This window comes from Saccopteryx bilineata, chromosome X, assembly GCF_036850765.1.
Source record: "Saccopteryx bilineata isolate mSacBil1 chromosome X, mSacBil1_pri_phased_curated, whole genome shotgun sequence".
Lineage (NCBI taxonomy): Eukaryota > Metazoa > Chordata > Mammalia > Chiroptera > Emballonuridae > Saccopteryx > Saccopteryx bilineata.
The window spans coordinates 1,999,016-2,010,979 of record NC_089502.1 but is presented as its reverse complement, the minus strand read 5'-3'; the positions used below and the strand labels follow the sequence as shown (position 1 = coordinate 2,010,979).

Here is an 11,964-nt window from a genome sequence, read left to right as displayed (position 1 = left end):
AGTAAATCAGAAAAAACTAAGAACTATATAAACCCATACATAGATGGGACATAAAAATGAGACTCAGAGACATAGACAAGAATGTGATGGTAACAGGGGATGGGGTGGGGATGGGGAGGGGGCGAGGAAGAAGAGAGAGGGAGTGGGGGAGGGTAGGCGCACAAAGAAAACCAGATAGAAGGTGATGGAAGACAATTTGACTTTGGGTGAGGGGTATGCAACATAATCAAATGTCAAAATAATCTGGAGATGTTTTCTCGGAACATATGTACCCTGATTTTTTAATGTCACTGCATTAAAATTAATAAAAAAAAAAGATTTAAAAAGTGAAGTGGTGACCAGGGGGAAGAAAATGTAAGGGAGGGGGATAAGAACTTGAGAGAATAGGAGGAGGGGTGGGGTGGAGGCAGGTTTTAAAGAGGGACAAATGTGTCTGACCTGGCAGTGGTGCCATAGACAAAGCATCAGACTGGAAAACAAAGGACTCAGGTTCAAAAATCTAAGGTCACCAGCTTGAGCATAAGCTCATCTGGTTTGAGCAAGGCTTGCCATCTTGGGCCCACGGTCACTGGCTTGAGCAAGGGGTCAGTTGCTTTGCTGTAGCCCCCCCTCCAGGTCAAGGCACATATGAGAAGGGAATCAATGAACAACTAAAATGCTGCAATAAAGAACTGATGCCTCTCATCTCTCTCCCTTCCTGTCTGTCTGCCCCTATTTTTCCCTCTCTCTGTCCTTCTCTGTCTCTGTCACAAAAAAATAAAGAGGGACAATATAAAATAAAGAAAAATGATTTGAATTTGTGTGATGGGTATACAACATAGTCAACAGTTGAAATGGTATAGAAATGTTCACATGAAACCTATATACTCTTTTTGATCAATGTAACCCTGTTAAAGTTAATTTTCTAAATAAAATTAAAAAATATATTTCTGTATTGCTTCTTTATTGGCATCCTCACTTGCAATTTTTTTTTCACCTATGGATGGAAAAAAACATTAGTATCGGCACTTAGAATATAGTATTGTGCAGATGAACATTGAAATAGAGTAAGGAATGTAACCTTGTGATTTCCTTATACAGTGGCTCCCCTGGAGCTCAACTTAGAAAGAACTCTGATTACAAGTGTGATTTTAACAAGTGGTTTGATGAACTCAACAAAAAATTAGGTATTGGTTCTGCCAAACTGGTGCAAACCGACTGAATCCCACCACCGGTTTGTTGTTTTTGATAGAATTTTGCAAATTTATGCTTTCCCAGAAAATGGATCATTTAAACTAACTTTTTTTTTTTAAATGAGAAACAGGTTTTATGAGTGTATATTTCTATACAGTAGAAGTAATGTATTGTACACTTACATGCCTGTGTTTCTGACACAAGCTAAGGGGCTGGAAAAAGAAACTGAATAGTCCCAAGTGAATTTGGGAAACTAGAGAAATGATGAAACCTAAGATTTCTCAGAAATAGTTTGAAGTGAAGATAGTCCTACCTGGAAGTTGATATCAATGTCTCTGCCTCTCCCTTCCTCTCTCTAGTATCAATTAATAACAACAACAAAATAGGACAAATATTCTCTCAATTACCTAGATTCAAAGTGCTTTTCTGTGGGTTTATCAGCATGAGTCCCAACCTCACAAAGCACCTTCCAAAATTGGGTTCCCCAAGTGTTACAGTTGGCAGTCCAATAGACAGGATACATGGGTCATGTGAATAAAAAAATCAAGGGCTAGCCACTGAGACATCCCCTTGTGTCCCCTAACTGGAAGAATTAGTAGTTGAACTTTAAGTAGTTTTCCGCTTCTTGGCAGATGGCCGTTCAAATACATCTTGTACCCCAGCTGCCTTTTGTTTAAAGAACTTCGTGTTCTGGGCACTCTCTTGACCCCATGTTGAGTCAAAGGAGGTGGTGTCCTGATCCACAAGGTGGGTGTATTTGGTACGACCAGAGCGCCCAAAGTTCTTGACCTGCATGACTTTGGGAAGAATGGTTTTGTTGAAATGATCCTCCAGGGTAGGTGCACTGAAATCTCTCTTGTATACTTCTTCATCCTTATCCATGAAGAAGGCACCCCGGTTATAATACTTCTGTAAGAACTTCTATTTGCCCTTCACAGCTTTGTTGGTAATAACTTTGCCATTTGCCCGAAGCTCAGCTCACCTCTCTTCCTCAGTTAGGTTTCGCATACGTTCGATTTCTGCCTTCTCCTTCTCAAGCGCTTCTCTGTCTTCTCTGTCTCTCTTGATTCTCTTTAGCTCTCGAACTTTCCATGCCTCATATTCCCCCTCACCATTTTCATCATCAGTATTCAGTGCGGCCAGTGCAGCCAGGGATCGCTTGTTTTCCTCCAGCTCTTTCTTGGTCTCCTCTTCTACAATCTTGAGTGTGTACTTGCGCCTCTCCGCAGCCATGCGTTTTGCCTCCTGCTCCAGCTCCTTCTGTTTCAATGATTCAGCTTCACGTTCTTGAACTGTTACTCGATCCTTCTTTCGAATGAAGACTGGCTTAAGACGAGGCTCCATCTCATCTTCACTGCCTGTGTACTCTTCATACTCGGACTCTGATTCTGACTCCTCCCCAGAGCGTCCTTCATCTTCCATATCCATGACTTCTATCTCTTCATTTTTTCTCTCCCGTGCTCGCTGACGCATGCCACGCCGCCGCTCTATTTCCTCATCATCGATTTCTTCCTCTTCTTCTTCACTGCTGTCTTCTCGTTCCACGCGCCAAGCATCTCCTTCTACTTCTGAGTCACTTTCTCCTACCACTTCAGGTTCCACTATTTTCCGATGTCGAGCCAATCTCTCTTCCACATCTTCACTAATACGGTTCTGTAAACGCCAGAGCCGAGGGTCGCTAGATGAATCCTCCTCCTGTTCCTCAGGTTCTGCTTCTTGTTCTTTGGCTTTCTCTTGTTCTTTGGCTTTCTTAATGAACTGAAATTCTTCATCTTCCTCATCTGAGGACTCCATAGGGGCATAGTCTGGCCTCTTTCCAGATACATAACGTTTTACCTTCACTTTTTCCATCGAAATCTCACCTTACTCATTGCGAACAGGGATGGCACCAGCCATGGACTGAATGGGCGGTTGTTTCATGAGTGCGCTTGAGACCGACATGTTCATGGCCGTGGTGGTACTCCCGAAACTTCACTGATTCCAAATAGTAAACAGCTACAACGTCGAAGAGTAAACTAACTTTTGATGGCATAAAGTTGTGCGTACTATTTTCTTACAACTTGAAAAGTCTCTTCAGTATGAAAATTACTGTTACTTATAGTGTATGCTTTTGTTTTCTTTTTGGTCAGTCTTGCAATGTTTTTATATAGTCTTTATTTTAAAAAAACTGGTGGTTTTACTAACATACCTACTTTTATTCTTTTTTAAATTAATATATTAATTTTTGTTTTATTTAAATTGATTTTTTTATCACACCTTTTTAAAATTGCTTCCCAGTTTGTTTGTTTTTTTTAGTTCATTTTATTTGAGTATGTTGCTTATATATTTTCAGCCTTTCTTCTTTAACAACAGAATAGTTTAAGGTACTGGCTTTCCTCTGAGTATAATTTTTATTGCATCTTACAGGTTTTGATTTTTTCCATAGCCTTCAATTGTCTATATTTCAGTTTTGATTTCCTTTGGATAGTCAAAAACTCACACCTACATTTTATTATTAATTTATTGTGTTATTTTGTAACTATGACCATGAAAGATCTTAGAAGTTTTAGCTTTTATTTGAGGCTGATCAATTTTCAGAATTGTCCTAATAACATTTAAGAAATATTGTATTCAGGATATAAAATTCTTTCTGTATTGATTAAAAACAAGCTTATCAAATGCATTATTAATATATCTAATTGATCTAAAATTCTGAGAGATATCTGATAATGCTGACTACAAGACAGCAAAAGTACTTAGAGACAAAAATGGTCATTTCATAATGATTAAGGGGATGCTGAATCAAGAAGGCATAACAATTCTTAATATATATGCACCAAACCAAGGAGCTCCAAAATATATAAGACAGGTACTTATTGACCTTAAAACAAAAACTGGGGGGGTGACGTCACGGAAATGGCGCCGTGAGAAGCGCGTCCGACAGCTCTCCCCTAAATCACAACAAATTTATCAACTAGAAACAGAAAAATTTATCCTCGGAGCATTCCGGAGTTCCACACAAACTGAAAGCAAAAGGACTGTTATCACTTGAATCTGAGAGACGAGGGTGTGGAGGAAGCTACCGCAGCGATGCTCATTCAAGCCGCCAGGGAGTGCGCCTGCGTGCTATCAATAAGACCACCCTCAGATGCCGATAAGAAAGAGGAAATCAAATATTATGGATACAAAAGAAAGAGAGGTAACACAAATAGATGTGGAAAAATCTATGGAGAAAAGACTTAACATATTGGAAGCCTTGGAGCTAAATGACAGAGAATTTAAACAAGAAATCTTAAAAATACTCAGAGATATACAAGAAAACACAGAAAGGCAATATAGGGAGATCAGAAAACAACTCAATGAACACAAAGAATATATTACCAAGGAAATTGAAACTATAAAAACAAATCAAACAGAAATGAAAAACTCAATTCATGAGCTGAAAAACGAGGTAACAAGCTTAGCTAACAGAACAGGCCAGATTGAAGATAGGATTAGTGAAATAGAAGACAAACAACTTGAGGCACAACAGAGAGAAGAAGAAAGAGACTCAAAAATAATAAAAAATGAGAAAGCCCTACATGAATTGTCTGACTCCATCAGAAAGAATAACATAAGAAAAATAGGTATATCAGAGGGAGAAGAGAAAGAAAATGGAATGGAGAATATACTCAAACAAATAATAGACGAGAACTTCCCAAGCCTGTGGAAGGAACTAAAGCCTCAAATTCAAGAAGCAAACAGAACACCAAGTTTTCTTAACCCCAACAAACCCACTCCAAGGCACATCATAATAAAGATGACACAAACCAATGACAAAGAAAAAATTCTCAAGGCAGCCAGGGAAAAGAAGAGTACAACATATAAAGGAAGGCCTATTAGATTATCATCAGATTTCTCAGCAGAAACTCTACAAGCTAGAAGAGAGTGGACCCCAATATTGAAAGCCCTGAAAGAGAGGAACTTTCAGCCAAGAATACTATACCCATCAAAGCTATCCTTCAAGTATGAAGAAGATATAAAAACATTCACAAATACAGAAAAGATGAGAGAATTTATCAACAGAAAGCCCCCACTCCAGGAAATACTAAGGGGGGTTTTCCAACCAGATTCAAAGAACAGAAGAAAACAACACCACAAGTAACAGCTCCACCAAGAACACAATAAAACCAAACTTAAACTGTGACAACAAAGGAAAAAAAGGGGGGAGAGGATGGAGATTAACAGTAGCAAAGGATGATGAAGTGCAGAAATACTGATAAGATAGGGTACTACAATGAATATGGTAGGTACCCTTTTCATTACTTAATGGTAACCACCCTTAAAAAAACCACCACAAAAACACTTGACTTAAAAAAGGTAGCAACAGAGGAAAGAAGTATGGAACACAAACAAACAAAAACAAATGATAGAAAAACAAAAGAGAAGAATCAAACTAGATACAAAACTAACAGAAAGCAATTTATAAAATGGCAGTAGGGAACCCACAAGTGTCAATAATTACACTAAATGTAAATGGATTAAACTTACCAATAAAAAGACACAGAGTAGCAGAATGGATTAAAAAAGAACATCCAACTATATGCTGCCTACAAGAAACACATCTAAGCAACAAGGATAAAAACAAATTCAAAGTGAAAGGCTGGAAAACAATACTCCAAGCAAACAACACCCAAAAAAAAGCAGGTGTAGCAATACTCATATCTAATAATGCTGACTACAAGACAGAAAAAGTACTCAGAGACAAAAATGGTCATTTCATAATGATTAAGGGGAAGTTGAATCAAGAAGACATAACAATCCTTAATATATATGCACCAAACCAAGGAGCACCAAAATATATAAGACAGCTACTTATTGACCTTAAAACAAAAACTAACAAAAATAAAATCATACCTGGAGACCTCAATACACCGCTGACGGCTCTAGATCGGTCATCCAAACAGAGAATCAATAAAGATATAGTGGCCTTAAACGAAATACTAGAACACCTGGATATAATAGACATCTACAGGATACTTCATCCCAAAGCGACAGAGTATACATTTTTCTCTAGTGTACATGGAACATTCTCAAGAATTGACCATATGTTGGGCCACAAAGACAATATCAGCAAATTTAGAAAAATTAAAATTGTACCAGACATATTTTCTGATCATAAAGCCTTGAAACTAGAATTCAACTGCAAAAAAGAGGGGGAAAAACTCACAAAAATGTGGAAACTAAACAACATACTTCTAAAAAATGAATGGGTCAAAGAAGAAATAAGTGCAGAAATCAAAAGATATATACAGACAAATGAAAATGAAAATACGACATATCAGAATCTCTGGGATGCAGCAAAAGCAGTAATAAGAGGAAAGTTCATATCACTTCAGGCCTATATGAACAAACAAGAGAGAGCCGAAGTAAACCACTTAACTTCACACCTTAAGGAACTAGAAAAAGAAGAACAAAGACAACCCAAAACCAGCCGAAGAAAGGAGATAATAAAAATCAGAGCAGAAATAAATGAAATAGAGAACAGAAAAACTATAGAAAAAATCAATAAAACAAGGAGCTGGTTCTTTGAAAAGATCAACAAAATTGACAAACCCTTGGCAAGACTCACCAAGGAAAAAAGACACAGGACTCAAATAAATAAAATCCAAAATGAAAGAGGAGAGATCACCACAGACATCATAGAAATACAAAGAATTATTGTAGAATACTATGAAAAATTATATGCCACCAAATACAACAATCTAGAAGAAATGGATAAATTCCTAGAACAATACAACCTTCCTAGACTGAGTCATGAAGAAGCAGAAAGCCTAAACAGACCAATCAGCAGGGAGGAAATAGAAAAAACTATTAAAAATCTCCCCAAAAATAAAAGTCCAGGCCCAGATGGTTATACTAGTGAATTCTATCAAACATTCAAAGAAGACTTGGTTCCTATTCTACTCAAAGTCTTCCAAAAAATTGAAGAAGAAGCAATACTTCCAAACACATTTTATGAGGCCAACATAACCCTCATACCAAAACCTGGCAAGGATGGCACAAAGAAAGAAAACTATAGACCAATATCTCTAATGAATACAGATGCTAAAATACTAAACAAAATACTGGCAAACCGAATACAACAACATATTAAAAAAATAATACATCATGATCAAGTGGGATTCATCCCAGAATCTCAAGGATGGTTCAACATACGTAAAACGGTTAATGTAATACACCATATCAACAAAACAAAGAACAAAAACCACATGATCTTATCAATAGATGCAGAAAAGGCTTTTGATAAAATACAACACAATTTTATGTTTAAGACTCTCAACAAAATGGGTATAGAAGGAAAATATCTCAACATGATAAAGGCCATATATGATAAACCATCAGCCAACATCCTATTAAACGGCATAAAACTGAGGACTTTCTACCTTAAATCAGGAACAAGACAGGGTTGTCCACTCTCTCCACTCTTATTCAACGTGGTGCTAGAAGTTCTGGCCAGAGCAATCAGACAAGACAAAGAAATAAAAGGCATCCATATCGGAAAAGAAGAAGTAAAGCTATCACTTTTTGCTGATGATATGATCCTATACATCGAAAACCCGAAGGACTCCACAAAAAGATTATTAGAAACAATAAACCAATACAGTAAGGTCGCAGGATACAAAATTAACATACAAAAGTCCATAGCCTTTCTATATGCCAACAATGAAATATTAGAAAACGAACTCAAAAAAATAATGCCCTTCACGATTGCAACAAAAAAAATAAAATACCTAGGAATAAACATAACAAAGAACGTAAAGGACCTATATAATGAAAATTACAAAGCATTGTTAAGGGAAATCGAAAAAGATACAATGAGATGGAAAAATATTCCTTGTTCTTGGATAGGAAGAATAAATATAATCAAAATGGCCATATTACCCAAAGCAATATACAAATTTAATGCAATTCCCATCAAAATCCCTATGAGATTTTTTAAAGAAATGGAACAAAATTCATCAGATTTATATGGAACTATAAAAAACCCCGAATAGCCAAAACAATCCTAAGGAAAAAGAATGAAGCTGGGGGCATTACAATACCTGACTTTAAACTATATTATAGGGCCACGATAATCAAAACAGCATGGTATTGGCAAAAAAATAGACACTCAGACCAATGGAACAGAATAGAAAGCCCAGAAATAAAACCACATATATATGGTCAAATAATCTTTGATAAAGGGGCCAACAACACACAATGGAGAAAAGAAAGCCTCTTCAACAAATGGTGTTGGGAAAACTGGAAAGCCACATGCAAAAGAATGAAACTCGACTACAGCCTGTCCCCGTGTACTAAAATTAATTCAAAATGGATCAAAGACCTAAATATAAGACCTGAAACAATAAAGTACATAGAAGAAGACATAGGTACTAAAATCATGGACCTGGGTTTTAAGGAACATTTTATGAACTTGACTCCAATGGTAAGAGAAGTGAAGGCAAAGATAAATGAATGGGACTACATCAGAATTAAAAGTTTTTGCTCAGCAAGAGAAACTGATATCAAAATAAACAGACAGCCAACTATATGGGAACTGATATTTTCAAACGACAGCTCAGATAAGGGCCTAATATCCAAAATTTACAAAGAACTCATAAAACTCAACAACAAACAAACAAACAATCCAATAAAAAAATGGGAAGAGGACATGAACAGACACTTCTCCCAGGAAGAGATACAAATGGCCAACAGATATATGAAAAGATGCTCAGCTTCATTAGTTATTAGAGAAATGCAAATCAAAACTACAATGAGATACCACCTCACTCCTGTTAGATTAGCTATTATCAACAAGACGGGTAATAGCAAATGTTGGAGAGGCTGTGGGGAAAAAGGAACCCTCATTCACTGTTGGTGGGACTGTAAAGTAGTACAACCATTATGGAGGAAAATATGGTGGTTCCTCAAAAAACTGCAAATAGAACTACCTTATGACCCAGCAATCCCTCTACTGGGTATATACCCCAAAACCTCAGAAACATTGATACGTGAAGACACATGTAGCCCCATGTTCATTGCAGCACTGTTCACAGTGGCCAAGACATGGAAACAACCAAAAAGCCCTTCAATAGAAGACTGGATAAAGAAGATGTGGCACATATACACTATGGAATACTACTCAGCCATAAGAAATGATGACATCAGATCATTTACAGCAAAATGGTGCGATCTTGATAACATTATAAGGAGTGAAATAAGCAAATCAGAAAAAAACAAGAACTACATGATTCCATACATTGGTGGAACATAAAAATGAGACTAAGAGACATGGACAAGAGTGTGGTGGTTACCAAGGGTGGGGGGGGAGGAAGGACATGGGAGGGAGGGAGGGAGAGAGTTAGGGGGAGGGGGAGGGGCACAGAACTAGATAGAGCGTGACGGAGGACAATCTGACTTTGGGCAAGGGGTTTGCAACATAATTTGATGACAAAATAACCTAGACATGTTTTCTTTGAATATATGTACCCTGATTTATTAATGTCATCCCATTACCATTAATAAAAATTTATTAAAAAAAAAAAAACTGACAAAAATACAATCATATTTGGAGACCTCAATACACCGCTGACGGCTCTACATTGGTCATCCAAACAGAGAATCAATAAAGATATATTGGCCTTAAACAAAATGCTAGAGCACCTGGATATAATAGACATCTACAGAAAATTTCATTCCAAAGTGACAGAGTATACATTTTTCTCCAGTGTACATGAATCATTCTCAAAAATTGACCATATGTTGGCCCACAAAAATAACATCAACAAAATCAGAAAAATTCAAGTTGTACCAAGCATATTTTTTGATCATAAAGCCTTGAAATTAGAATTCAACTGCAATAAAAAGGAAAAAAATCCCACAAAGATGTGGAAACTAAACAATATACTTTTAAAAAATGAATGAGTCAAAGAAGAAATAAGCACAGAGATCAAAAGATATATACAGACAAATGAAAATGACAATATGACATATCAGAATCAATGATATGCAGCAAATGCAGTGATAAAAGGGAAGTTCATATCACCTCAGGCCTATATGAACAAACAAGAGAGAGCCTAAGTGAACCACTTCACTTCACACCTTAAGGAACTGAAAAAAGAAGAAAAAAGACAACCCAAAACCAGCCGAAGAAAGGAGATAATAAAAATCAGAGCAGAAATAACTGAAATAGAGAACAGAAAAACTATAGAAAAAATCAATAGAACAAGGAGCTGGTTCTATGAAAAGATCAACAAAATTGACAAACCCTTGGCAAGACTCACCAAGGAAAAAAGAGAAAAGAATCATATAAACAAAATCCAAAATGAAAGAGGAGAAATCACCATGGATATCATAGATATACAGAGAATTATTGTAGAATACTATGATAAACTTTATGCCTCTAAATTCAACAATCTCGAATAAATGGATAAATTCCTAGAACAATACAACCTTCCTAGACTGAGTCAAGAGGAAGCAGAAAGCCTAAACAGACCAATTAGTAGGGAAGATATAGACAAAATTATTAAAAACCTCCCCAGAAATAAAAGTCCAGGCCCAGATGGTTATACTAGTGAATTCTATCAAACATTCAAAGAAGATTTGATTTCTATTCTACTCAACATCTTTCAAAAAACTGAAGAAGAAACAATACTTCCAAACACATTTTATGAGGCCAACATATCCCTCATACCAAAACCAGGCAAGGACAGCACAAAAAAAGAAAACTATAGACCAATATCTCTAATGAATACAGATGCTAAAATACTAAACAAAATACTAGCAAATTAAATACAACAACATATTAAAAAAACAATACATCATGATCAAGTGGAATTCATCCCAGAATCTCAAGGATAGTTCAACATATGTAAAACGGTTAACGTAATACACCATATCAACAAAATAAAGAACAAAAACCACAAGATCTTATCAACAGATGCAGAAAAGGCATTTGATAAAATACAACACAATTTTATGTTTAAGACTCTCCACAAAATGGGTATAGAAGGAAAATATCTCAACATGATAAAGGCCATATATGATAAACCATCAGCTAACATCATATTAAACGGCACAAAACTGAAGACTTTCCTACTTAAATCAGGAACAAGACAGGGTTCTCCACTCTCTCCACTCTTATTTAATGTGGTGCTAGAGGTTCTAGCCAGAGCAATCATACAAGACAAAGAAATAAAAGGCATTCATATCAAAAAAGAAGAAGTAATGGTATCACTTTTTGCAGATGATATGATCCTATACATCAAAAACCCCAAAGAATCTACAAAAAGACTACTAAAAACAATAGGCCAATACAGTAAGGTTGCAGGATACAAAATTAACATACAAATGTCCATAGCCTCTCTATGTGCCAACAATGTAATATTAGATACCAAACTCAAAAAAATAATCCCCTTCAGGATTGCAACAACAACAACAAAATACCTAGGAATAAACAAAACAAAGAATGTAAAGGACCTATATAATGAAAACTACAAAGCATTGTTAAGGGAAATCAAAAAAGATACAATGAGATGGAAGAATATTTCTTGTTCTTGGATAGGAAGAATAAATATAATCAAGATGGCCATATTATACAAAGCAATATACAAATTTAATGCAATTCCCATCAAAATTCCAGTGACATTTTTTAAAGAAATGGAACAAAACATCATCAGATTTATATTGAACTATAAAAAACACCAAATAGGCAATGCAATCCTAAAGAAAAAGAATGAAGCTGGAGGCATTACAATACCTGACTTCAAACTATATTATAGAGCCATGACA

The 11,964-nt window shown here is 36.1% G+C and overlaps 1 pseudogene; it reads right to left on the bottom strand.

Moving 5' to 3' along the window:
* Positions 1–1,306: 1,306 nt before the first annotated feature.
* On the bottom strand, positions 1,307–3,176 carry LOC136316885 (microfibrillar-associated protein 1 pseudogene; annotated as a pseudogene).
* Between the last annotated feature and the right edge of the window lie 8,788 nt (positions 3,177–11,964).